Source organism: Diceros bicornis, chromosome 14 (assembly GCF_020826845.1).
Source record: "Diceros bicornis minor isolate mBicDic1 chromosome 14, mDicBic1.mat.cur, whole genome shotgun sequence".
Classification (NCBI taxonomy): domain Eukaryota; kingdom Metazoa; phylum Chordata; class Mammalia; order Perissodactyla; family Rhinocerotidae; genus Diceros; species Diceros bicornis.
Genome location: NC_080753.1, coordinates 61,219,578 through 61,246,138, shown reverse-complemented (window position 1 = coordinate 61,246,138; position 26,561 = coordinate 61,219,578). Strand labels below are relative to the sequence as shown.

Below are 26,561 nucleotides of genomic sequence, written 5' to 3'. Positions count from 1 at the left end.
GGATAGATTACCCTAATAATAGTGATTATGCCTTCAGGACTGTCTATTCGAATCTTACAAATTTACTAGTATGACAAATATTTTCATTTCATTTCATAATAAATGTGATATCCTGGGACTGACTCCAACAACCATCCTACCAGGAAGCAGCCCTGAAGCTGCCCAGACACTACACTCTCCCTGTGAGTCGATCAGTGTCCAAGGCTGAACTATCCGTCAGGCAGCTGAACCTAAGAGTGGCTTCCAGGTGAATCTGACTGCTGGTTCATTTCCCAGGGGCACAGGGGTCAGACACATCATTCTCCCAGTGAAACTGCCCTGCGGTTCAATATCCCAGGACACTTACCTTCACTGTTGGGGATTACAGTACCGTGTAAATTAGGGTGGGAGTGAGGAGGGGGTATATCCACTACTTATGTAGAGAAATGGTCAGGGGCCAAGGATGGGGAGAGACTTTGGTTGGGGAAGCAGAGTATACAAGCTGTGTCAAATAGAGAAGCACAGTTGAGCAACAGCTCAAAGGTGTAAATCCATGTCCCATTCTAAATAATGTGATATTAAATATGAGTGGAAACTGCTCAGGCACAGGCCAAGGTTTGACTTCTGGGCTCAGGATTCTTTAGTTTGGGGAATGATGAGGTCATCATCTGTTGGCCCTGATCCAGGGTTCGATGCTCTAGGTAAGGGGGTCCCCCTCCCAGGAATCTAGGCCTTTGCCAGTTCTAGGGGGTGAGTGGTAAATGTCAAGTTACATGTGACATGTTTTCCAGAAATCTACTGCTGAGACTCTGTTGCCAGCAGCACGCCCTCCCCAGTGCTGAGAGTGACAACAGGAAAGAGTGCCCCTTTCACGGGCCTGTGCTTTGGGGGTTTTAATGGAACTGTTTTTAAGGAACTGCTTTGTGAGCAGTGATGAATCTGCTGCAGAAAAAGCAAGTCAGAGCTGGAAGTAGGACAGGGTCTCTAACGCTGGCCTGGGGCTGAGTAACTCAGATGGATGCGGCTGAGGCAACACTGAGTCTTTCGTGATGGAAACTGGTGACCACTCAGGGCTGTAGGGCCTGAGGTCTCATCATACATCACTGGGTTTATGAAAGTTTAAAATCAATCCAATAATTAAGATGTCTACTGTTAATTGTTTGTTGAGGGTTTGCTTTTTCCTTTTAGGGGAAATGAGAGTTGAGGGAGAAGGAAAAGGAAGAAACTTTAATGGGTAACAAGACCATTAATTATCACAAATATCATTATGGCATTATTCTGACTCACAGCTTGCCTGAAGTTAAATTGCCATTTTCAATGCTCAAATTGCTAATTTGGTTGCTTAAGTTCTTTCTTTCGTACTTTAATTAGAAAACTTCAGTGCAGGACTATAGGACTCACCATTGACCCTCAACCCACCCCTTGCCTACTCATCATCGTTCTAAGAAAATGGAAAACCAGGTGGATTGAAGATTTACTGTCTAAGTTCCATGAGTGCAGGGAGTGTCTGTCGTGCTCGCTGCTGTGTTCCCAGGGCTCAGTACAGTGTCCAGTGCATAGTTGGCTCTCAATAAATGTCAACTGAGTAAATACTACTTTCCATATTGCCTTGCTTCAGCTTCTAAAATAAAACAATACTAATAGCTTCTAAGTAACAGCAACTTCTGGTAAGCTTCATACAAGTTTTCCTTGCAGTGTTACATATTTGATTTTAAGGTGGCAACTCATTTATTTAATTTAAGGAAAACACATGAAAATAAGCGATATGTTGTGGGCCCACTTATTCAGTGTCCCAGTGATATCAGACTTCCTTAATTTTCAACCATAAGTAATTCTGATAAAAGATCCACTGGCAATATGTTTAGACATTCCATAAACGAGATGTGCCTGTTAATCCTTGCAGTCTTAACCCAAACATTTAGAGCAGGTCAAAAGAAACAAGCCAAATAGGCAAGTCTTCTCAAAATCAGGGAGATGATGTGCTTCCGAGACCTAGACCATGGCGGGGGGGGCGGAGGGGGACGACTCTGAAAGGACCCTCCTCGAAAAGATCCGCCTGACCCTCCAGGCTTCAGCTTCTGCCTCTGTGGACTGAGAGGAGCTCCGAGTGGTGTGACTTGTGCCTCCCACGCCCACAGGCCTTCCGAGAAAGCAGCTGTGCTCTCAGCATCCCAGCTCAAGGAGCAGGTGCTGGCCCTAAGGGGCAGCCCATTGACAGGGTGGCCTCCATCTTAGGTGGACTGGTGAGAGCTCTCTGCCCAGCAGGAAGGAGAGTAACTATCTGAAGCAACCTGGTCCTTTCTTTGTGGGGATTCGAATTTGAGACCTGTAGAGACCATCAGCACTCGCCGGTCGGGGCAGAAGCCAAGGCAGGCAGAGAGAAGAGGGTAGAAGTGACGCGTCAGGACAAGCGGGACCAAGCCTTGTCTGGAGTAGCCGAGTCTCTACAGCAGCAGCCCCGGCTCCCGGAGTAGCTCAGGGAGGCAGCTGGTTGTAGAATCACGAGCTGCTGTCAGAAGGCCGGACCCAAGGCTGACCACAAATGACCCTCCTTTCAGGCCCCACACAGGCTGGTGAGGCTGTTTCTGTTCTTTCTTGTTTCCTTAGCTAACCTGGAAGAGCCTAACTAACACACGTGTAAATTAAGATCCCTCTGGTTCCAAAATGTTGGAATTATACGTAGCACGGTAAAAATTCATTATTTCAGACCACTTGTTCCAAATTTCTAATTATTCCATTTGGACTAAGCTGAAGTTTATTTTGGTCAGCAAAATTTTATTATAATTAGCTCAAATTAAAAAGAGAGAGAGCAGAACAATTCTTTAAAATATTGAAGAGAACAAGCTATTAATTTAATAGGTTAATTTAAAACTATTTTATCTATTTATTAAAAATTTATGACCCTAGGAACTTCAGTTGGGTACAATGAATAAATATTGTTAACCCTTATGATTTTTTTTTCCAACAAATGTTTACTGATCCTGTCTATGGGCCAGGCTCTGTGCTAAGCACCAGAACAGAGAAACACAGAATCAATCACATACCGCATGCTACTGTGTGTTAATTTTAAAAATTGAAATAGAAGTGCAATGTAAGAAATATCTCGGAGTGTTGGGGTTTGCCAGCCCCATATGCACAAGTGCGTGTGTGCACACACTCACATATCATATATATATGATATCATATAAATGGGCCTTGCCCTCAAGCAGCTTAGAGACTGCTGGGGGAGACAGACAAACATATGAACAATTACATTGCTGAGATCAGTGCTGAGATAGAGGTGTATGCCCGGTGTGTTAACAAGCATAGAAGAGGAGTATCTCAGTCACCCGAGGGGTGGGGTCCAGAGAGACTTCCTGGGGATAACTGGGGTTGAGGTTTAAGGATGAATCTAGGTGACCAGATGGAGGGGAGTGGGCACCCCAGTCAACCACAGTTCAGCGGGACTGGAGCCCACGGGGCAGGAATAGAGGGACGAGCAGTCAGTTCTCATTGTCTGCAGGAGTTATGTTCTATGAACTTGTTGCCAACACTGAATTAGTGATACTGAACTATTGCTCCTACGGGACACACAGGTTAGCTTCCTGGGAGCCTCCGGTCGCAACATTTTTATCAACCGAAACCCCCTTTGTGTGATTTAGGTTCATTTACCGACATCCTTGTAAAACAAGCCAGTCCCATCAGCATGGCACACCTGGTCTTCCACAGAACACCTTTCCTGTACCGCACTTAGCAGGTGTTTTTAAAATTCTTCCACAGCCTCCTGATCTGCAGAAACTTCCCCACCTGCAAGTTTAACATTTTTCATGCCATTTCACCTTTTGAAACATGCAAATCAGCCAGCACTAGCTGAGAAGGGTTCAACACTTTCCTGGCCATAAATTTTTTTGGCTTTCCTCACAACAACATTGCTCATTATGCTGTTTTTAATCAGTCATCATCTCATGAATCCACAAGTTTAGCTGCTTTTCCATGGCTTCATCATACACAGTAGTTGTTACTCTAGCACTTTCTGGAGTGGCCTCGCGTTCAGATCGGTGAATTTCCTCTTCCTTTTTCTGGAGGTGCTGCATTGTTGGTTCATTAACACTGAGCTCATGGCTGACAGCACTACAACTCACACCTGACCGAAGATCATCTAATACTCGTATTTTCTCCGTAAGGTGCATCACAGCTTTCCTGCACTTAGCCAGCACTTCAGCACTGTGCTTGGAGCCATGTAAAGAGCGAAACCATCAACAAAAAGCACAAAAATATGAAAAAAGTGGCAGTAAGTTGACCATGAAAAGGACACTTATTTACAGTACGAGAGCTGAAACGAAAAGTAGAGTGTCCCGTCGTTCACCCTCGGCTGGGAAGCTGTGCACTGGGCAAGTCAGATTTCTCCCCCTCTGCTCCTGTCTGTGAATGACTGGAAAAGCACCACAAGTGTTGATTTGGGGTTACAGATAAATGTTAGCATGCAGACAAATTCACAAATACGAAATTCATGAACAATGAAGATGGACTGTAACGCCAGAGAAGCAGACAGAGGCCTGTTGCTAAGTGAAAAAGCTCGCTCTTGTCCCGAAAGCCGTGCGTCGCCGCTGAAGGTTTCAAGCAAGAGGGCGACATGATGGCTGTTGTAGAGAAAGCACTTGCTTGGAGAGAGGAGGACCCGAGACCTGTTAGGAGGCGGCTGTGTCCGGACGAGGGTGCGGGGAGGAGCGAGGCCGGGCAGACGGTTGAGGAGGAGCTGATCGGAGCGCCGCTGAGTCTGGTGGTGAGAGGGAGGAAGGCGGGCACCTCCCCGGTTTCTGGCCCGGCCAGTGAGTGGTGCAGGGCAGTGGTGAGAGCTCCCGCCCTGGGGTCAGAGATAGTGAGCTTAAATCGACCTCTACCACTCGCGAGCTGTGTAGCCTTAGACGTGTTCCTTAACTTCTCTACGCTTCAATTTTTTTCATCTCTATAGATTCTATATGACGGGAAAAAAACATCTCTCAGTTATGTTGAGATTTAAATAAGTGCTGGTGCTTTTCAGTTAAATAAAGAGAATAGGAAGAGCCGCAGCATTTGAGGTGGAGGGAGGAGAGGAGTCCTGTTGGACGCGGTACGTTGGCCGTGCCTGTGGACGTCCCCGTGGGAACATCCAGTAGCCACTGGATGCGCTCCGGGAGGCCGGGAGCAGAGAAGCTGGGGTAGAGATTTAGATCTGGAAGTTATTCGCAGGCAGATGGCTGCTACAGCCACGAGGAGTGGGCAGTTCCAGCATCGGGGGTCCAAGGATAAAGCAGGAGGAATTCCAACATTTAAGAAAAGGTCGGAAAGAAGATCAAGAAAGATCAGCAGGAGAGGGAGGAGGGACACCAGGAGAGTGTGGATAATGGAAGTCAGAGGAGAGTGTCCAGGAGGGAGCGGGTGGGGTTACTGTTCTGAAAACATCGATTGAAAGTCATAGGACTTTTGAGCTGGAAGGGATCCAAGTGATCTTTTAGTCTAAAAGCCTTATCTGTCCTGCTGAAGAAATCGACATTCAAAGAGGTGAAGTGAGTTGCTTGAGGTCACACTGTGATTTCATAGCAAGATACCCTAATTCCCAAGGAGTAATAAAATACATTCTTTAACAAATATTCTAAATTCAAAATTGTTCCTATTAAATCACACTGCACTTTTGCCAATTTGACGAAATTATGAGATTTTAGTGACAACACTCATTAACCTTTCCATGTACTAAGATGCTGTATAGTCAACTGAACTGTGCCTTATTAGATCTATCTATAGTGTACATTTAACAAATCATGCTCTAAAAAGTTTACAAACAACAGGAGTCATAACTCGTGTTAAAAATAAGACAGAAGGTCCAAAATGGAGTCACTTATGCTAAGCTCCTCCTCACCAAACTGAAACTTAATTACGATTTCAGCTCTCCCAGGAATGGAATCTTAAACCAGTCAATCAGGAATCACCTGGTCAGCACTAGTGAAGTCGTCTACCTGAGAGACCCTGCCATCTCCTAAAGGAAAGTGACCTTGCAATAACCAACCTGCTTTTTTGCCCAGCACAACTTCCTTGTTCCTGTTCCCTTCTGCCTATAAAAGTCTTTCATTTTGTACAGCTCTTCAGAGGTCCTTTCTATCTGCTAGATTGGATGCTGCCAGATTCCTGAATTGTTGAATAAAGCCAATAAGACCTTTAAATTTACTCAGTTGAATTTTTTTTAACACTCATCAAACTGTTTATTTTAATTTTAACATACATAAATTATGCCTCAAAAAAACTTAGTTTTATTTTATTTTGTGAGGAAGATCGGCCCTGAGCTAACATCTGCCAATCCTCCTCTTTTTGCTGAGGAAGACTGGCCCTGGGCTAACATCCGTGCCCATCTTCCTCCACTTTATGTGGGACGCCGCCACAGCATGGCTTGACAAGCGGTGCGTCGGCGCGCGCCCGGGATCCGAACGGGCGAACCCGGGCCACCGCAGCAGAGCACGCGCACTTAACTGCTTGCGCCACCAGGCCGGCCCCAAACTTGGTTTTGAAACAGAGCAAATAAAAAGTTTAGCTATTTAAACTAAAAAGTAATTGTTTTCTAAGTTATTTTGTATACAAAGACCTAAGGGGTAGAAATATTTGAATATTTGGAACTTGAACCTTCTTACAGCTTTGAGAGCACCACTTACTACTCTGTGTTGGTTTCCCTCACTATGAAATAGGAATAATATCATCTTGCAAGACTGCTCATGGTGTATTAATATGTGCAAAATTCTTCAATAAAAATATTAAATACTCGATATTTAATATCTGGTACATATTATCTAACTACATTTATAAATAATTCCTTTTTTACAGCCAAGTTGGAATTATAAATTATTGAAAATATATGCAAATATATGCATACATATATACACCAGCAGGAAAAGAAAGCCACAATTATCAATGAACAAAGAGAGAAAATATCTCTTTCATATAAGATTATTTTGATTGATCAATATAATAAATTTTGTGACTAATCTTTAACTTATTGTTTAATGTCATTTGGGCTCTACCTAACTCATATAAAATTGAACATGATATAAATAGCAGAAAACTATAACAACTGCTGGCTTTTTTTCTAGTCAATAAAGAGAACCAAATGATGAAATTGTGCTAAAGATAAGCCATTTCATTTATTTGAAATGTACTTCTGCTTCAGGAACCCAGCAGTAGACAGTGACAGAGCTTTGCATTTCTAGAGGAAACATTCCTATAACTCAGGATTTCTCAGTCTCAGTGCTACTGAGATTTGGGGCAGCTGGAGAATTCTTTGTCACGGGGGGCTCTCCTGTGCATTGTAGGATGTTTAGCAGCATCCCTGGCCTCTACCCACTAGATGCCAATAGCACCCCCTACCCCAATTTGTGACAACCAAAAAGTATCTCCAGACATTACCAAATGTCCCCAGTTGAGAACCTCTCCTACAATAGCATTTCTGTGTGCAAGTGGGCCCACTTTTACAGGTACTGGGGACACAGGTCCCTAGACGGCAGTAAGTCTTTGGTTCCAAACCGGCATTTCCCAGTGGTTGGGCAGATGCAGCAGCCTCCACACTTGGACCTCCCTCCACTCCCCCTCCAGGCAGAAATAGAGGCACAGTAGGGGCTGTTTGCATGGCACCTTAGAGGAGTTGAGGTTACGGACAAGTCCTGTCTGCTCACGGTACTGTCCATGCCCTCCTAGGACTCGTGACTCACCTCCCTACACTCTGCAGCTAGGGCAGCCTTTGGTTTTTCCTCAGTTCTCCAAAATAATTACCTAAAAAAATTTCCTTTATCATTATGTTATAAAGATGTTGACATTTTGCCAAACAGAAACCTGATAAAAGATCTTGGAGTTTTCTATTTTCAAACATAAAAACTTAAGAACAATAGACTAGGGACTGCCTTATGGCGTAGCGGTTAAGTGTGCATGCTGTGCTTCGGTGGCCAGGGTTTGCACGTTCGATTCCAGCTGTGCACCAACACACTGCTTGTCAAGCCGTGCTGTGGCGGTGTCCCATATAAAGTGGAGGAAGATGGGCATGGATGTTAGCCCAGGGCCAATCTTCCTCAGCAAAAAGAGGAAGATTGGCATTGGATGTTAGCTCAGGGCTGGTCTTCCTCCCTGCAAAAAAAAAAACAATAGACTAGAGGAAAGAATGTGTTCATAAAGCCAGAAGGGATCTTAGAGCTGAACTTCCAACACAGTCACACTAGCTACACTTCACGATCTCTGTCGCTGCACGCAGCCAGTGGCTGCCATGTTGGATAGCGCAGACATAGAACATTTCTGTGATCACAGAAAGTTCTATCAGACAGCACTATCTCAGAGAATACCTAGGTCACAGGGCTTATTTTATAGATGAACTAAGCCCTAGAGGATGTATAAAATAACCCAGCTAAAAAGAAACCGTGAGGGCCGCCCCGTGGCTTAGCGGTTAAGTGCGCGCTCTGCTGCTGGCGGCCCAGGTTCGGATCCCGGGCGCGCACCAACGCACTGCTTCTCCAGCCATGCTGAGGCTGCATCCCACATACAGCAACTGGAAGGATGTGCAACTATGACATACAACTATCTACTGGGGTTTTGGGGGAAAAATAAAAAAATTAAATTAAGTTAAAAAAAATTAAAAAGAAACCGTGAGCTTGTAGCAGAACCAAGACTAGAAACTGGACCAGTTAAATTCCCCTCCTGTGCTCTTTCTCCCACACGCTGCCTCCGGGTAGGTCCAATGCAATGCCACATGAGGTTTTGGCCATTGTAGCTTAAAAATGAGGGTCAGAGGTGGGGAAAACAATTCCAAATAATTAAGAGGATGGAGCAACTCTAAATAAAATTTTAATCCAGCTCAATAATCATATGTGGTATGCCTGCCATGTACTGGGAACTTGGCTCTGGATACAAAGTTAAAAAAAAAAAAAGAATCTCTTGTCCTAGTAAGGGATACAGACTGAAAATCCTCACTGTCAATACCATGTGGTCAGAGTAAAGATAAACGTAAGCACAGGACCCAGCCTGGGGTGGGGGAGGAGTGGATTAGGGTGAGCTTGCTAGAGGAGACAGCATCCAGTAAAGAAGGTGGGAAGGGTGCTCAGGATGGAGGGAACTGGATACCTAAGACACAAAGGAGCAGACAGGGTGGCGGCCTGGGCAATTTCTGTGACTCTTTGGTTTCGGTTACACTCATCCGCTAACAGCATCCAAATTGACATCTCACGGCCAACTAATGCCTCTGCCCATGGCCACTCCCACATGGAAGTCCTGCCTCAAGGCTGCATGTCTGCTGGGTCTCTCCTGCACATGCACCCCCCCTCCCATCCCACGCTCCCACTAAGTTGCTTCTCATCCTGTGTTCTTGCCTTGCTCAATGGCACTCCTGTCCACAAAGGCATGACACTTCTAGGGGCCTCCCTCTCCTCTCTCTCACGCCCTATATTCAACCTGTCACCAAACTCTATTCCCTTTCTATAAAAGATCTAGAACCTGCTCCATCCCCATTACCATCTTTGTTCTAGCTCCCATCATCTCTTTTAAAAAAAATCATTTTAATTGAGATATAATTCACATACCATATGACAAGAGATTTTCACATATTGAGGTATATGGGGTAAATATTTGGGTTCAAAACTGATTCAGCTCGAACTAAAGAAGCCTGACTTACGGCCTATCAAACATACATTGTACATCTGCTTTAACCATTAGAGTAAAGAATGGGGCGGCTGGCCCGGTGACGTAGCAGTTAAGTTTGCGTGTTTGGCTTCGGCAGCCTGGGGTTTGCCGGTTCAGATCTTGAGCACGGACCTACTCATCGCTCATCAAGCCATGCTGAGGCGGCGTCCCACATAGAAGAGCTACAACTCTGCAACTATGATATACAACTACGTACTGGGGCTTTGGGGAGAAAAAAGAAAAAGAGGAAGATTGGCAACAGATGTTAGCGTAGGGTCAATCTTCCTCAAGAAAAAAAAAAGCATTAAAGTAAAGAATATACTCTCTCAAGATAAGAATGCATACACCCTATTGGTAACGCCCTATTGGTAACGCCCAGATTAGGCCCTTTGCCGACATCAGGGTCATGTTGACCTGCTAATTTGCAACTAAATACCTCTTTGAAACTTTTGATGAAAATGTATCCTGGTTGTGTTTTTTGTTCTAAAAAGATATAAGACTGTACTGAAAACCATGCTTCTTCGGAATGCCGTCTAAGGCCTTCCCGGGTTATAATCCTCACTCTGGCTCCAGTAAAACTCGCCTTGTTTCTCTTATCTATAGATTGGTTATTGGTTATTTGCATCGACACATAATATTCATCCTTTTAAAGTGTACAATTCATTAGTTTTTGGTATATTCACAAAGTTGTGCAACCATCACCACTGTCTAATTCCAGAACATTTTAATCACCCCCAAAAGAAGTCCCATACCCATTAGTAGTCACTCCCTATTCCCCCTCCTCACCTCTGCCTGACAGCCACTAATCTACTTTCTATCTCTGTAGATTTGCCTGTTCTGGACATTTCATATAATGGAATCATACAACCTATGGTCTCTTCTGACTGGCTTCTTTCACTCAGCATGATGTTTTCAAGGTTTGTCCATCTTACAGCTTGTACCAGTATCAGTACTTTATTCCTTTATAGCTGGTGTGGGGAGAGAGGGAGAATCCCCCTCTGCCCTTTCCCTTAAGGTTCTTATGGCTGGCCAAATAATTAACAAGACAGGTTAGCAGGAGAAAATAATACCAAGTTTAATAACATGTATACATGGGAGAAATCAGGGACACTGCGTTTCTCAACACAATAGCAGAAATTCTCGTCTTAAATACCATGTTCAGGTAAAGACAAAGGAGGATGTTGGGGGCTGGGGGAGTCAGTTACAGGAGATTACCACTAAAGCACAGTAAACAAGAATAAGGTTATTATGCAGATTTAAGGCCTCACTTTCCACACTGATAAGTTTCTAGAAATGAGGTCATCCCCCCTCTTCCCAATACAGAGAGGGAGATACCTTTACAAGTGGAGATTCCCCTTATAAATGTAAATGTTTATCTGGCAACTCCTCGCAGGGCCATCCAGAGAATGTGGCCAGAGAGACAGAACTTCCGGTAAGATGGGCTTGTTGGTGCCTTTCCTATTGTAACATCTATTTTACATTATATTACAGATCTTCCATGTCAAATTCTTTAGGCAGTTAGTAGGGGAGGTCAAATTTCCGTCAGAGAAAACAATCAAGGTAAAGAGATAGATTTCAGGGTGGCCAAATCTTGATCTCCCACACTGAATAATATCCCATTGTATGGGTATCCTATGTTTTATTTATCCATTCAGCAGCTGATGGACATTAGAGTTGTTTCCACTTTGGGGCTATTATGAATAGTGCTGCTATGAACATTCCTATACCAGTTTTGTGTGGACATAAGATTTCAATTCTCTTGGGTATCCCGTCATCTCTCAGTAAGACTAGTGAATGAAATTTTCAGGCTTATCCTCTCAATCCACTCTCCAACCTATACTGGAGTCATTTAAACACGTAAATCTTCTAAGTGTGTCAATCAGATCATTCTGAGCCTATATTTAAAAGCTTTCAATAAGTTTCCCTCACACTGAAGGAAAAAAAAAGCAAAAATCTGAATGTGGCTGACTCTTCCACCTCATCTCCCAGGGTTGCTGGGTGGCTGGAAACACCCCTCTATTTCCCCCAACTGCTTTCAGGTAAGTGAGGCTATGGGGTCACCACAGCCTGAGCAGTTGCCATTGGTGGCAGTGAAGCCCAGTACCTGAGGGTTACTGTAAATATTCATTAAGATTGCCTTTCGACCTTGTTAAGTTAATCTTGTCAACTTGCTGTTTTCCTGTTTAACCTGAGAGGTAACTCAAGGGTCATAAGGATTTATGAGCTTGTTTTACAGAAGAAAGAGAACACCTTCAAGCATCACCAGATAACCATTCCCCAGCTGCCATAGATGTCTAGAAGTCAGATTGCCCAGGGGCTTGTCGGGAGTAAAAGGAACACAGATTACCCCTCTGTTTCTCTGAAACTCCTCCTGCCACACCCCTTAGCTCTATAAAACCCCCTGCTTTCTTATCTTGTTAAGGTGGATTTGAGAGAACCCATGCTCCCGCCTTCTCACCTTGGCCAATTCAAATAAACCCTTCTCCATCTCCAAGCACCCATTTCTCAGTGTTTGGCTTACTGTGCGTGGGGCACACCAACTTGAGATCAACAGGTTCAGTATCAGTGGTAACGTCTGCTTCTTTCTTATCACCCAGCCCTCTGCCCGGGTGCTTAGACAACCTGGAGGGACAAGGCTCCTGTGCTGCAGACTCTCTTTTCCCACCTAGGGCCCTTCCTGAAAACTCCAAGTCACAAGACCAGACTCTTAGAGCTTAAAGGGGCCTCGAGGTACATCCAGTCTGGTGATTTCTGAGCTGTGCTCTGGGCTCCCCGGGGCCCTGGGAGAGGTGTCAGCTGGGGATGGAGGACGTGAAGCCCAGTGGGCAGGGCACTGTAGAATGCATTTCATGCTAGTTTTTATTTGAATAAGATTTTTATCTGCTGGAAAAAAAAGAGACTTGAGAACAAATTGATTTAATCCTACCCTCTTCATTTCTAGACAAGGAAACCGAGGCTAATGCAAGCCCAGCTCTTACTTCTCCAGAAGTCAGGAAGTTGCTCCCACCTGTGAGTGTCCTGGCAAGTCCCTGCTTCCGCAAGATGCGTGGAGAGTCGGGCAGTGCAGTCAGCGTACCTGAGGAATGTTGCAGCAGTTCAAGAGCAGAAGGGCAATGCTAGAGAGAAAACAGGACGGCCAGCTTTAAATCAAAGGTAAAAACAGAGGAGCGCAGCCTGCTGGGGCCTGGGGCGGAGATGCAGGAAGTGGAACCAGCTTGCTAATGACTTGCCAGGCCCGGCAGGCACAGGCGGGAAGTGCTGCCTCCAGAAACGTCATCACAGATGATGAGCAGAGGCTACGTCACGTGACCAGGCTGTAACGAAAGTTTGGGGGAAGGATCCCAGAAACAAACTTAAGAGGGAAGGAAAAGAAAGGCAATGCATGCAAGTCACTGACGGGGCTTTGGGAGGTGAGAGGCCGGGCTGTCACGCTTCCCATCCCTCCTGACCCGCCCAGAGCAGCAGCTGCTGAGATCCTGCTGCGATTTTTCAAACCAATTAAGGAGAAGTGTTGCGGTCCCCGGAGGCAGTGCTGTCTGACTCTCCTCCTGAGTCAGCAGGCTCAGACCAGGACCTCTGGGGACAACATCGGAAGGCTCTAACTGATCCCCTCATAGTTAAAAATAACAAGTAGCAAGCAGCTACTCTTCTGACTTTAAACTGCTGGGGGGTGGGGGTGTCTCTTTTCTCAACAGAGGTTTTCCATCATCGGTGCCAGAGAGCGGCTTCCCCACCGGCTTTACTATTGATATGCGAAGCACATTTTCCTTTTCACTTGCGCTGTCTCCTGCAGGAGGCCTCCTGTCCTGAATTCATCAATTAGCTGTCCCATTTGCCAGAAGTAAGTTACATCTGGCGTGACAATATTGCTATTCCAAACTAAGAAGCCCAAATCTCTCTGGCTGAGAAAAGTCACAAAGACTTGTGCTCCATCTTAAACCTGAAATGGTCACTCTGTTCAGACAATTGAGTGAAAAGAAAGCAGTGGAATAAAGCAGAGAAAGTGCGCCAAACCATCCCTTAGACCCAAATGCTGGCTGTTAACGGTTTACTTTTCCTCCCATTTGTTTGGTGTGGTGTAGATCTTTCCTCAGAAAAAAGTCCCAATTTACCTCTGAGCTTGAGATCAGGATAGAAAGGTCTGGGCTTGCATAGTCAGCAGAGAGATGAAATCAGAGCATCCTCTGTGCTTAGGAGTGATACCCAGACTTCACTCTCTTCTAAAACATGAAAGCCAAAAATACTTGTTCTGCTTTTCTATAAAAATTGGATAGCAGTAAAATCATCACTGACTATAGTTTATGAAAACACACGGCTCAACACGATGTAACCCACATAAACGTGGAACCCCAATAAGGCCCAGTCCTGGCATGCTGTCACCTTCCAAGAAATAACAGCCTGACGTCAAAGTAGGGTTGAAAGCCGTCCAAATCTGTATTTAGTCTCTTGAGGGAACTTTAAAGAGGAACACTTTTTTTTCCTTAAGACACAGCAAAACATCTACAAAAGGTTATATTTCTTCATCTCTCTCTCCCCTCACCCCCCACAGCTTCCCTCACAGCTTCCCCAAGACCCTACCTCGGACATTCCCAACCCCCTGATGCCCTGCCCACGTGGCACCTCCTCCTCCTTCCCTCGTCTCCTCTCTGCTTATCTTTTTATTCTATCCATCAATTTAGCTTTTCTGGACTCTATAACTTTCTTATTTTACTTTCTCAGCTCCTGGATTCTGTGCAAAATAGATCCCCGGGACTAGGAATTGGTCTAACAGGAAAGTAGGCAGTGGCAGGTGGAAGAGAGGGCAGGAGGGAAGGTTCAGAGGTGTGTGCATATGAGTCTGCACTCCTCCCTTGCTCAGTCTTTGGGGGCCTCTGCAAGGAAGGGAAGCCTATTTATTGCACCTCACAGAGGGGCTTGGCCTCAACGCTCACTCACCTCTGTCTTTTCTCCTCCCAGTTGGTCAAGATTCCCCCGAAGACCCCTGAAGACACTCCCTGGGGATTGCCCACAACGTTTCTCTTTGCAGACCAGGGAGCAAAGATAACTGGCTTAAGGACATAATCCTTCACTCCTCCAGGGTCTCTGTGTCTAGCAAGATGAGTGAAAGTTGCACTCATGTTATTTCCTTCACAGGGGCCATTGGCCACTAAATAAGCCATGCTGCCACAACCAGAGCCAACATGGGGACAGCTCCCATCCCTGAAAGCCTAAGAAGGCTAGAGGTGTCACTAGATTGGTGCCATTCAACCTGGGGCCTGCCTCGCCTGTTCCTTCCCACAGAACCACAATAGAGACTCTTGCCCACAGTTCCTCCTTCCCCTTCTGCCTCCTGACCAACCCTGGTGCTTCGCCGTGTGGCCCCCCATGGTGTGGTGTGCCCCCGCCTCCTAGGAGCTATCTTTTCAATGGCTGTCATCTCCTGATCTGTTGGCCTTAGTATACCTCAAATTTTATATTAATACACTTTTTTTTTAAACAGCTGGGAAACCTTTCACCCCTACTCCAGTGTCAGGGGGCCAACTTCAAGAGGGTAAGGTTTACCTGCCCCACTTCAGGATCCCGAGTGCATCCTGGTGCCTAGAGCTGTTGGTGCCTCTCTTTGTTAGACTTGTTCCAGCAACAGGGCCAGGGTTTCTTCTTTTTCTTCCTCAGCCCTGATTCAACTTCAACAAGAGTAAGAATTTAGCCTGTCTACTTTGTGATGAAATCCAAGATTGATTAGCCATTCTTGGTTCTCAACTCTTGTGCACTGATCTGATTCAATTACTCCGGATTCTCCAAGCTAGGCTCTAGTATTGTCCTGGTGGGAGGACACTTTAGCAGCCTGTCCCATCTGAATACAAACACAAAGTCGTCTTTCCTTTTTCTTGACACAGTTATGAACCCAATTTATAAACTGCTGCTACTCTGCGGGCTGCTTTATCCTCTCTCCTGGGCAGCCAGGGAAGTGAGAGTTTCCACCTCCAAAGCAGCAATCCCAGTGGCACTAAGTCGGCAAATAATCCCTAAAGCTGGACCTCATTGTCACACAGACAAGGCATCTCTCTCCTTCCATGATCACCATCCTTGCACCATTTCGGTGGTCTGCTCTAAACATGACTCAACAAGCTGGTTGTCTATTGCTGTATAACAAACCACCTCAAAAAATTTGTGGCTTGAATCAAAAGCAGGATCTCAAAGAGGTATTTGCATACCCATGTTCATAGCAGCATTATTCACAATAGCCAAAAGGTGGGAGCACCCAAGTGTCCATCAATGGATGAATGGATAAGCAAAATGTGGTATATACAAACAATGGAATATTATTCAACCTTTAAAAGAAAGGAAATTCTGACACATGCCACAACATGGATGAACCTTGAGGACATTATACTAAGTGAAATAAGCCAGTCATAGTATGATTCCACTTTTATGAATCTAGAATAGTCAAGATCATAGAGACAGAAAATAGAATGGTGGTTGCCAGGGGCTGGACAACGGAAGAATGGGGAGGTAGTGTTTAATGGGGACAGAGTTTCAGCTTTACAAGATAAAAAGAGTTATGGAGATAGATGATGGTGACAGTTGCACAGCAATGTGAATGTACTTAATGCCACTGAACTGTACACTTAAAAAGGTTAAAATGGTAAATATAATGAAGGTTTTATTTTACCACAATTTTTTCAAAAAAAGTGGTTTAAAATCACACTAATATTATTTCTGATATTTGTATGGATTGACTGGGTTCAGCTGGGTGGTTTGTCCTTCGAGTCTCTCACGTGCTTGCAGCTGGGAAGCAGCTGGGGCTGCAGTCCTCAGAGGACTGGACATCAACATGGCCCCTTCACTTATATTTTGGTGCCTCAGCTGGAATAGCTGGAGCAGCTGGGGGTTGCTCGGCATCTCTCTCTTCACGCAGCCTCTCCATACCGTTACTTTGGGCTTCCTCACAGCACAGTGATTTCAAAGTAGTTGAACCTCTTAGGTGACAAGCTGACTTCCCTCATAGCAAATATGAGGGGAAGAGACCCGGGTGGAAGCTGCAAGGCTTCTAATGGCCTAGGCTTGGAAGTCAGGCCAGCATCACTTCTGCCATATATTATTGGTCACAAGTAAGTCACAGGTCAGCCCACATTCGAGGCCAGGGGCGTGGGGTGGAGGGGGTGGCAGGGAGGGGAGGTAATACTACACAAGAGCATAAATACAGGAAAGTGTAATTTATTGGGGAGCCATCTTTGGAGCCTAGCTACCACTATCCATTACATGAATTTCTCAAGTTTCTTCAAGCTTATAGCAATAACTTCAAAGCCTGCTTCATTGTGAATTTCACAGCAACAGCCACATTCCCATTACAGCTTGTCTCAACGAACCACAGGATACTGTTAGCTTGTCTTGGCATATCTACTGCCAACCTCCTTGCCCATTCTAGAAAAAATAATCTTAATTTCTTATGAAATTATATGTTCTTTGAGACTAGATAAAAATTCAGCTTATAGCTGGTAATTTCATGAAGGCATCTTTTAGATTGGGTAACCAACTCGTATTCCTGAGTACACTTTATATTTCCATTATCAGTACATTTGCCTGGAAATCTCCGGTTTTAGCACTGAAAGTCCTGCGTCACGGTCCTGGGAAAACCAGGATGATTTTAGACATCTCAATTTCCTCTAACTTTAGACATCCTCAATTTCACGAACTCACCTAATGCTTCATAAGGCTGACCTTCCCAAGCCATGTATTTGCCTTAAAATTGTGATTCCAATTCTGATGAAGTCTCCACATATTCCTCTGTCTTTTTGGTGATTGTCCCAATCCATAATGGTTTGTATCTGATCCACCTGTCTCTGGAGCTCTATAAATCTAATAATATGTCAGTGAAGATGCATTCTTGGATTGGGCCTAGAGTGATAATTTTAATCCAAGATACAGCTGAGCACCATATCCTGGATCTAAAATCTCATATGGCAAGACTTAAAATGTAACTCATATAAACCTGGAAGTTCACATGATCCAGACTTGGTAGGGATGTTATATTCAAAGAACCAACAATTTGACTGGGAAATATAACAAAAAAGCAATTCAAACTTTATTTGGGTTATGAATACTAGCACATTGCTCATTTTTTCCTTATAATAATAGTATCAAACATCACCGAGTAGAAAGAGTTCTGTGTACACTAGAGTCCTGCTGAGTGGCTCTGTGCCCTGGTGAGGGTAGTGAGGAAAGGTACCCAGCTCTGGGTACCCTCTACCCTGAGGGTACCCTCTACCCTGAGATTCCCCCTTAAAATTCAGCCAGCATTAGTTTCCTTCAATGCACATGCTTAATAAATTCTGGGTGACTGAATGGCCTTGATAAGCTCGATCTCTCTTAGTCTCAATATCTACTAACATATTTCATATCCTGTTAAAGTGATGAGAATATATATTCTAAGATTTATATAGAATATAAATGATAGACTAAAATTTTAATGACAGACGAATCTTGATGATTCTGTAGGAACTTTTCTACATGATCACTCTCGTTTTCATGGCTATCTGGCTCAGCAGAATGGCAACATTACATTTAAAGACAGGCTCTATTTCGGCACTTTGTGTTTCCAGTAGTGCATTCTGTCCTATCCATCATGGACTTCACCTACATCACCTCAGCATTTTTTACTTTAGAGCCCCACATGGACAATGACTCAAGAAGGCAGATAGTAGCCCACAGGAGGGCAGGTGTAGCTGAGTTGCGTGTACCTCAAAGGAAGAGAGTAATTGCTTAAAGGAAGGTAAATAATGGCCTGAATGGGGCAATGAGAAGGTAAAGAAAGCCAATAGTCCCTCTGAGCTCGTAGAACTTGAGAATGAGTGTGAAAGAATTGGCAGGACTTGCTCCAGATGGTACTGCTTCCCCTCAGGGAGAGCAAGGAGGTACAGCGTCCTCCAGGGAGGAAGCTGAGAAGGGAGCTGAGGACAAAGAGGGTTTTAATTCTAGGGTAAGGAAGATTTGACAGGGCTCACTGTAGAGGAAGACTGAAAGAGGAGACAGCATTGGAAGGAAGAGCAGTGAAGAAGTGAAGCTCTCACGGGCATCGCCATTGTGAGACAGGCCTGATGTTTGTCAGGACTACCAGACTTTCACCTTCGTCTCTGGCCCTGAGGGCAGTTGTGTTACTGGAGTGAGAACCTGCGACCTCCTCTCCAGAGACAACATGGAGCCCGTGCCATTGCCCAAGCTGAGAATCTCAGGATAGGCTCTCCCTTCAGGCCTGAAAGCACTGGCAAGCGAGGAGTTTGCCCTCAGAAGACCCAACTCCCAGGAGCACAAACTTCCCACCTTGGTTGGCTAATATACGTGATGTGCTATGACTGAGATTCCCTTGCATCCTGCTGACCCCACATCCCCTGTCAACAAAGCACAAGAGTTGAGATCACAGGTTTTAGAATTCATAGGACCTTACACTTAGCAGCCATAGACTCTTCAACAGGTAAGTTATTGGTGGTTCTAACCCTTAGTTTCCTTACTTGTAATATGAGAACAATAATAGCTCATTATAACAGTACATGATCTTTTTGATTGAGAACCTAATTTGGATCTCTTTTCCGAAAGAAAGTTTGGGCAGTGGCAATCTTCCAGAATGTGGAGGTACTGGCCTTCCAGCCATGGACATCCAAGCCCTGCTTTAAGAACCACCGTGGGGTTGGAGGTCAGGGAAGATGGCAGAGTAGGAAGCACCAGGAACCCATATCCCCGCGTAGACAACAATTGTGCTGGAAGACTCTCTCTGTAAGTATTTGGGAACTCTGAGGTCTACTGAAGGCTTGCAACATCTAAGGGAAGGCTTGAATGGTAAATTGCAGTTAAATTTGGTCAATTTCAGCTCTTAGTACAGTGGCATCACCCACCCACCAGCCCCATGGCAGGCAGCTGTGCACAAGTTCTGGACCAGCTTGCAAACAGCTCACAGGAGCCAGGGTGGGCAAAAAGGACCTCATCCTCTAGATAACAGGGATCTGTGCTATCACCACTGATTTCTGCTTCTGAGCACAGGTGTAGATACAGAGATGGTTAGCATTGTTGCAATCTTCACGGCCATTGTTACAAACTCTGCCTCCTCCAGCTGAAGAAAATTCCAGGGGATTTAAAGAGCTGGCACTTGTTTTTTTCGAGCCTGTTTTTTTCCCCTTCATGTTTTCTTTTTTTCCCCTTTTGGGAGCTAGACATTTAAGGACTAAAACATTAAAAAACAACCACATAGGGCCGGCCCCATGGCTTAGCAGTTAAGTGTGTGTGCTCCACTGCTGGCGGCCTGGGTTCGGATCCTGGGCGCGCACTGAGGCACCACTTCTCTGGCCATGCTGAGGCCGCGTCCCACGTACAACAACTAGAAGGATGTGCATCTATGACATATAACTATCTACTGGGGCTTTGGGGGAAAAAATAAATAAATAGATTAAAAAAAAACAACCACATATACAGAGGAATATAGAAAGTCACAGCACACATATCCAGGAAAAGATGCAGGCTCAGAAAAGACCTGAGAAGATCTTAAGTTTACCCCTCAGGCTGATCTCCTGCACAGAAATACCCTACAACAGTAATTTAAAAACAAAATAAGCAAGGGAGAAAATCTGAATTCCAGAGGTAACACATTATAAGAGTCAAATGTCCAGTTTTTAACAATAACAAAAAAAAATCACAAGGCATATAAATAAAACAGAGAAGTATGGCATACTGGAAGGGAAAATAATAAATCAACAGAAACTACCCCTGAGAAAGACCAGATAGTGGACTTACTAGACAAAGACTTTAAAAGAACTGTCTTGAATATGCTCAAAGAGCTAAAAGAAGACATAGACAGAGTCAAGAAAATGATGTATGAACAAAATGGAAAGATCAATAAAGAGACAGAAAACATAAAAAGGAACCAAAAAGAAATTCTGAAGCTGAAAAGTACAACATCTGAAATGAAAAATTCACTAAGAGGATCCAAAGTGGTTTTGAGCAGACAGAAGAAAGAATCAGTGTACTTGAAAATAGGACAATTGAAATTCTTGAGTCTGAAGAATAAAAAGAAAAAGGATTGAAGAAAAATGAACAGAACCTAAGGGACCTATAGGGTACAATCAAGTGGACCAATAGATCCAGCCCCTCCCTCCCACAATATATGCATTGTGGGAGTCCAGAAGGAAGAGAGAGAGAGAAAAGGCAGAGAGATTGTTTGAAGAAATAATGGTTGAAAACTTCCCAAATTTGATAAAAGATATGAAAATAAACATCCAAGAAGCTCAATGAACCCCAAGTAAGAAAAACTCAAAGACCCACACTAAGACACATTAGAATCAAACTATAAAAAGACAAAGAGAGAATCTTGAAAGCAGCAAGAAAGAAGTGACTCGTCACATAGAAGGGATCATCAATGAGTCTATCAGCAGATTTTTTTATTAGAAACCTGGGAGGCCAGAAGGCAGTGGGTTAATACATTCAGAGCACTGAAGGAAAAAAACCTGTCAACCAAGAATCCTATATCTGAGAAGACTGTCCTTCAAAAATGAGAGAGAAATTAAGACATTCCCAGATAAACAAAAGCTGAGGGATTTTGAGATGGAGTTAGCATGAGAGACTCCATGTCTAAACTTTTCCTGAACACCCCACCCCCATCTTATTCTCACAGTGTGCTTTGGAAAAATGCAGGGAACTGCATGTAGGAAAGCTAATCAGTAACCAGTAAAAAGAATGACTTGTTAGCAGAAAACTTATGGCCCCTACCCTGAAACTGTTTCTTCTGTCTCTTTTAAGAAAATAACTGTTTTCTTAGATTCCTCAGGAATGTCGCATTCAGCAGACCTGAAACTTTGTCTACGGAGAGGCATTCAATGGTTTGCAGTCTTCCCTCACCTGACACTCCTGAGGCCCCTCCCCAGCCCCGTTTGCCTTATATAAGTCGTTTCCAAATCAATTCCCCTTTAAGATGGTTTATTTTAGGACAATAGTCTGCCTAGTGCATCGCTAAATGAAATTCTTTCTCTACCACCACCTTGCCTCGACACTGATCGGGTTTTGTCTTGCAGCGAGTAGATCGAGCCCTTACTCAGTAACCATTTTGTTACCACCACACCTACCCTGCAAGAAATGCTAGGGGAGTCCTTCAGGTTGAAATGTAAGGATACTAGACAGCAATTCAAAGCCATATGAAGAAATAAAGATCTCTGGAAAAGGTAAATACATGGACAAATAATGAAATAGCATTACTGTAACTTTGGTTTGTAATTCCACTTTTTGTTTTCTACATGATTTAAGAGACTAATGTATAAAAAACAACTATTAGTCTAGGTTTTTAGTCACACATGCATAAACATGTAATTTTGTGACATCAGTAACTGAAAGGAGATGGTTAGGGAGCTTTATAGGAGCAGAATTTTTGTATGCTATTGAAGTTAAGCTGGTATAAATTCAAATTATAGTGTTATAACTTTAGGATGTTTAGTTTTGCAAGATGAAAAATATTCTGGAGATGCGTGGAGGTGATGGCTGCACAACAGCGTGAATGCACTTAGTGTCACTGAACCATACACTTAAAATAGTAAATTTTATGTTATGTATATTTTACCACAATTTTTAAAAATAAATAATATTTTTTAAGTTAAAAAAAAAGGAGGCATCCTGTGTTCTCCAAGGAGCCTCTTGTCCTAACTACGCTCTCTCTCCTCACTCCTGCCCTCTTCACTTCTAGGGAGGAAAATACACACTCATTTTTGGGCTTGCTCCCATTAGCTGCTTCCTCTTAATAACGGTAATGCTTTTTCTTTTCTTTTGTCTTTTTGTCATTTCTAGTGAAGAGACATACACTATCAGCTGCTGCCTCTTGAACTGATGGAGCCATGCAAACTGAAATCTATATTATGATTACGTGTAACATAAAGACAGGCAAGATATTTCTGCTTACGTTGGTGCTTACATAGTACTTACTTACTGTTTTGGATATGAAACGGTTAAGCAGGCATCCCCTTGAAGCCTCAGCGGGGTGTGGGGGGGTGTTGTGGGGGGAGGATGGGAGGGTAATGGTATTAAACAGGAAATGTCATGATGACCCTGTTTCTGACAGAATGGGTTTCCATTTTCAGCGCCTACCCCAAATCAGGAAGTTCTTTTTCCTAACAAAGAGTGAGCTAGATAAATCCTTTCTTCCACCCCAGTTCACTAACAGTTCCACAGAGCACAGAACTAAGGAAATAGGATGAGTGCCTATAGGGTAAATACTCAACCTCAGGGCCAATGATGCAGAGGTGGGGAGTGAGGAGAGAGGGATAGAGCAACAGAGGAGGAGAGAGAGAGGGGCAGGAGGGGAGAGGAAGGGACAGAGGGAGGGAGGGAAAAGACAGACAGAAAGAGAGGAGAGAGAGGCCACTCGCTGGGGAATAAGTAGCAACAGACCTGTGGCAGAAATAGAAGCAGCAGATGTATATAGAATACTATGGGGGGGCCGGCCCGTGGCTCAGCGGTTGAATGCGTGCGCTCCGCTGCTGGCGGCCCGGGTCGGATCCCGGGCGCGCACCGATGCACCGCTTCTCCGGCCATGCTGAGGCCGCGTCCCACGTACAGCAACTAGAAGGATGTGCAGCTATGACATACAACTATCTACTGGGGCTGGGGGGAAAAAATAAAAATAAATAAAATCTTTAAAAAGAAAAAAAAAGAACACTATGGGTAAGGACTCTGTTCTTAAATTTTGGACAGTTATCTAAGCAGAGGAGGGAGCTTACTACAAATAGTACTAAATGCTCTGACACAGTAAAGCAACATTCATTAAGAAATTGGACGTTGAAACCAGAATCCCTGGGAAATTATTTATAATGTCTTTAGTATTTTTTCCAAGTTAACTGTACAGACAACTGCATGTAGCTCCTGTTCTGTTTTAAGGAATCTCAGCCATTTTCAAGGAATCTCATTGTTGTCTTCACAAAGTCCCTAGGGTAGGACCCTATATTCAATGGGTGCCTTCTGCTTGACTATTATAGTGCAAAAATCTGGAACCCAATGTGGGCAAAACCAGATAAACTGCCTTGCTCCCAGGATGCACCTTAGCCAGAGTTTGTATGTTCTGGTTTTCCTACCTCAAATTCTGATAACAGGGCCTGTGCTCTCATTGACTTGCCACAGACAGAAAATCATTAAATGGCTACATATGGCACATATTGTGTTTTTGAGTTTTTATTACCTCTTACCTTCACCCAGGAACTAAAACCAGGGTGGCTCAGTCCTCATGGAAGTCATCTGGTCATGACTGGAATCCTAGTCTAAGTGTCTCTGCAAGGAAGGAGGGAGGAGGTGGGAAAGCAAGGAAAGAAATCAATAGTTATTACGTGAATGCCTTGTCCCAGGCACGGTGCTTTCACGTATGTTTATGATTAATTGTCGCAACAACTCTGAGAGGTTCGTGTTACTATGTCCGCTTTGCAGATGGAGAGACTGAGGCTTAAAGAGTTTGAGTAATTTGCTCAAGATCCCAGAGTAAAGAGATGGGAAAGCCAAAATTCCAGCTGAGTTCTGTCCTGCTCCCAGGCCTATGATCTTTTCACAGGAGGTTTCTGCTAACATCACCAAATCTGAAGACTTTACTCTCAGCCTCAAATCATGCAGAGTATTTCTAAATATATTTCTGATAGTAGCCTTATTCCAAGGCATGCCAAGAAGTTGTAGGAATGATACTTGGTTACGGGAAGAAACGAAGAGATGGAAAGAAGAGTAGGCAAAAGAAGACAAGAAGTGACGTACTTTATCACGATGAAGTCAGTGTGCCTAAGATTGTCTCCAGTCTGTGTATGTTACATTATCTGGCCAAATACGACATGTCTCTCAAGATTTGGTTCAAATGCTACCTGACCCTTATGTTGTCTCCACTTCATACCTGCCCCCCTTCGAAGTCCCCTTGCTCAATTAAAAGGCTTTCATGTACTTAATTGCCAAGTACATGAAATATATTCCATCTTGAATATATTCCACCTTGCCTCCCTCCACCCCCACTTCACCCAGGCAGAGACCTTCTAAGTGGGTAAGAAGGATCTTGAGCTAAGTAGGTCTCTGGCCACCATGCCAGAATCTACTCAGAGGCTCAGATTGTGGCTTCAATTCAGGGGACAGGGCCAAAGGGCACTTACTAAAAGGTAACCTCAGAACAGTTGAAAGCCATGCACATCCTGCCAGATGGACCTACTGGTGTTACTACTAGACCAGTGGTTCTTAGAGTTTTTGGTCATAGGACCTCTTTATTAGAACTATTATTATTATTATCATTATTATTGAAGATCCCAAGGAGCTTTTGTTTATGTGAGTTGTATCTACTGATATTTACCATAATAGATATTAAAACTGAGAAAAATCTGGGCCAGCCCCAGTGGCCTAGTAGTTAAGTTTGGCGTGATCCACTTTGGCAGCCCGGGTTCGGTTCCTGGGCACTGACCTACCCCACTCGTCTGTCAGTGGCCATGCTGCGGCAGCGACTCATATACAAAATAGAGGAAGATTGGCAGTGGATGTTAGCTCAGGGCAAATCTTCCTCAGCAAGAAAAAAAAAAAAACCAACCTGAGAAAAATCTAAAATATTTATGTATTAATTGATGTAAAAACAAAAACCAATTACACATTAACATAAAAAGCCTTCTTTTATGAAAAAAACCTATATTTTCCAAAACCAAAGAAAATTAGTCAGAAAGGTAGCAATGTTTTACATTTTTTGCAAATCTTTTTAATGATTGGCTTACAAGAAGACAGCCAGATTCTCGTATCTTCTGCATTCAGTCAGTTTTGATATGTGTTCTGCTTGAAGATATGAAGAAAATCCAACCTCACATAAATTATAGTTGGAAAAGGGAGGAGTGCTTTTAGTAGCCTTTTCAGATGACCATAGACATCTTTCTTTGATACTGCACCAAAACTCAAGTAGATGGAGTTTCTTTCAGATAGTTATAATGTGGAATCTGAAGCCTTATCAATGCACTTGTCATGCTCATTACAATTGATTTATCAGGCACTTTGCATGGATCTTTTACCCATGCATAATTTTGTAACATCATATATTGGTTGTTTGGAAAATATCAGTTTACTGAGAAATGCAGGTCTTTCAAATGTTCATACCTTTCATTATCCACTGTTAAAAACCTTTGTTTCATAGTTAAAATGTCCATACTACCTAAAGCAACCTACAGATTCAATGCAATCCTAATCAGAATCACAAGGACATTCTTCACAGAAATAGAACAAAGAATATTAACATTCATATGGGACAACAAAAGACACCAAATAGCTAAAGCAATCCTGAAAAAGAAGAACAAGGCTGGAGGCATCACAATCCCTGACTTCAAAACATACTACAAAGTGATAGTAATTAAAACAGCATGGTACTGGTACCAAAACAGACACACAGATCAATGGAACAGAATTGAAAGACCAAAAATAAAACGTCATATCTATGGGCAGCTAATCTTTGACAAGGGAGCTAAGGACATATAGTGAAGAGAGGAAAGTCTCTTCAATAAATTGTGCTGGGAAAACTGGACAGCCACTTGCAAAAGAATGAAAGTAGACCATCTTCTTTCACCATACACAAAAATTAACTCAAAGTGAATCAAAGAAGTGAAGGTGAGATCTGAAACTATAAAACTCCTGGAGGAAAATATAGGCAGTACACTACTCATCATCAGCCATAAAGGGATCTTTGTGAATTCTATGTCTACTCAGACAAGGGAAACAAAAGAAAAAATAAACAAGTGGGACTTCATCAGATTAAAGAGCTTCTACAAGGCAAATGAAACCAGGATCAAAATGAATAGGGAACCCACCAGCTGGCAAAAAATATTTACAAACCATATATCTGACAAGGGATTAATCTCCCTAATATATAAAGAACTCACACAACTGAATAACAAAAAAACAAACAACCCGATCAAAAAATGGGCAGA

The 26,561-nt window shown here is 43.6% G+C and overlaps 1 long non-coding RNA gene across 1 annotated transcript; it reads left to right on the top strand.

Annotated features, from left to right (window-relative positions):
* The first annotated feature begins 11,758 nt into the window (after positions 1 to 11,758).
* LOC131414173 (uncharacterized) lies at positions 11,759 to 22,611 on the top strand. Its single transcript, XR_009222141.1, has 4 exons — positions 11,759 to 12,369; positions 12,581 to 12,792; positions 21,675 to 21,821; positions 22,438 to 22,611. It is a non-coding gene; the product is annotated as an uncharacterized LOC131414173 (long non-coding RNA).
* Positions 22,612 to 26,561: the final 3,950 nt, after the last annotated feature.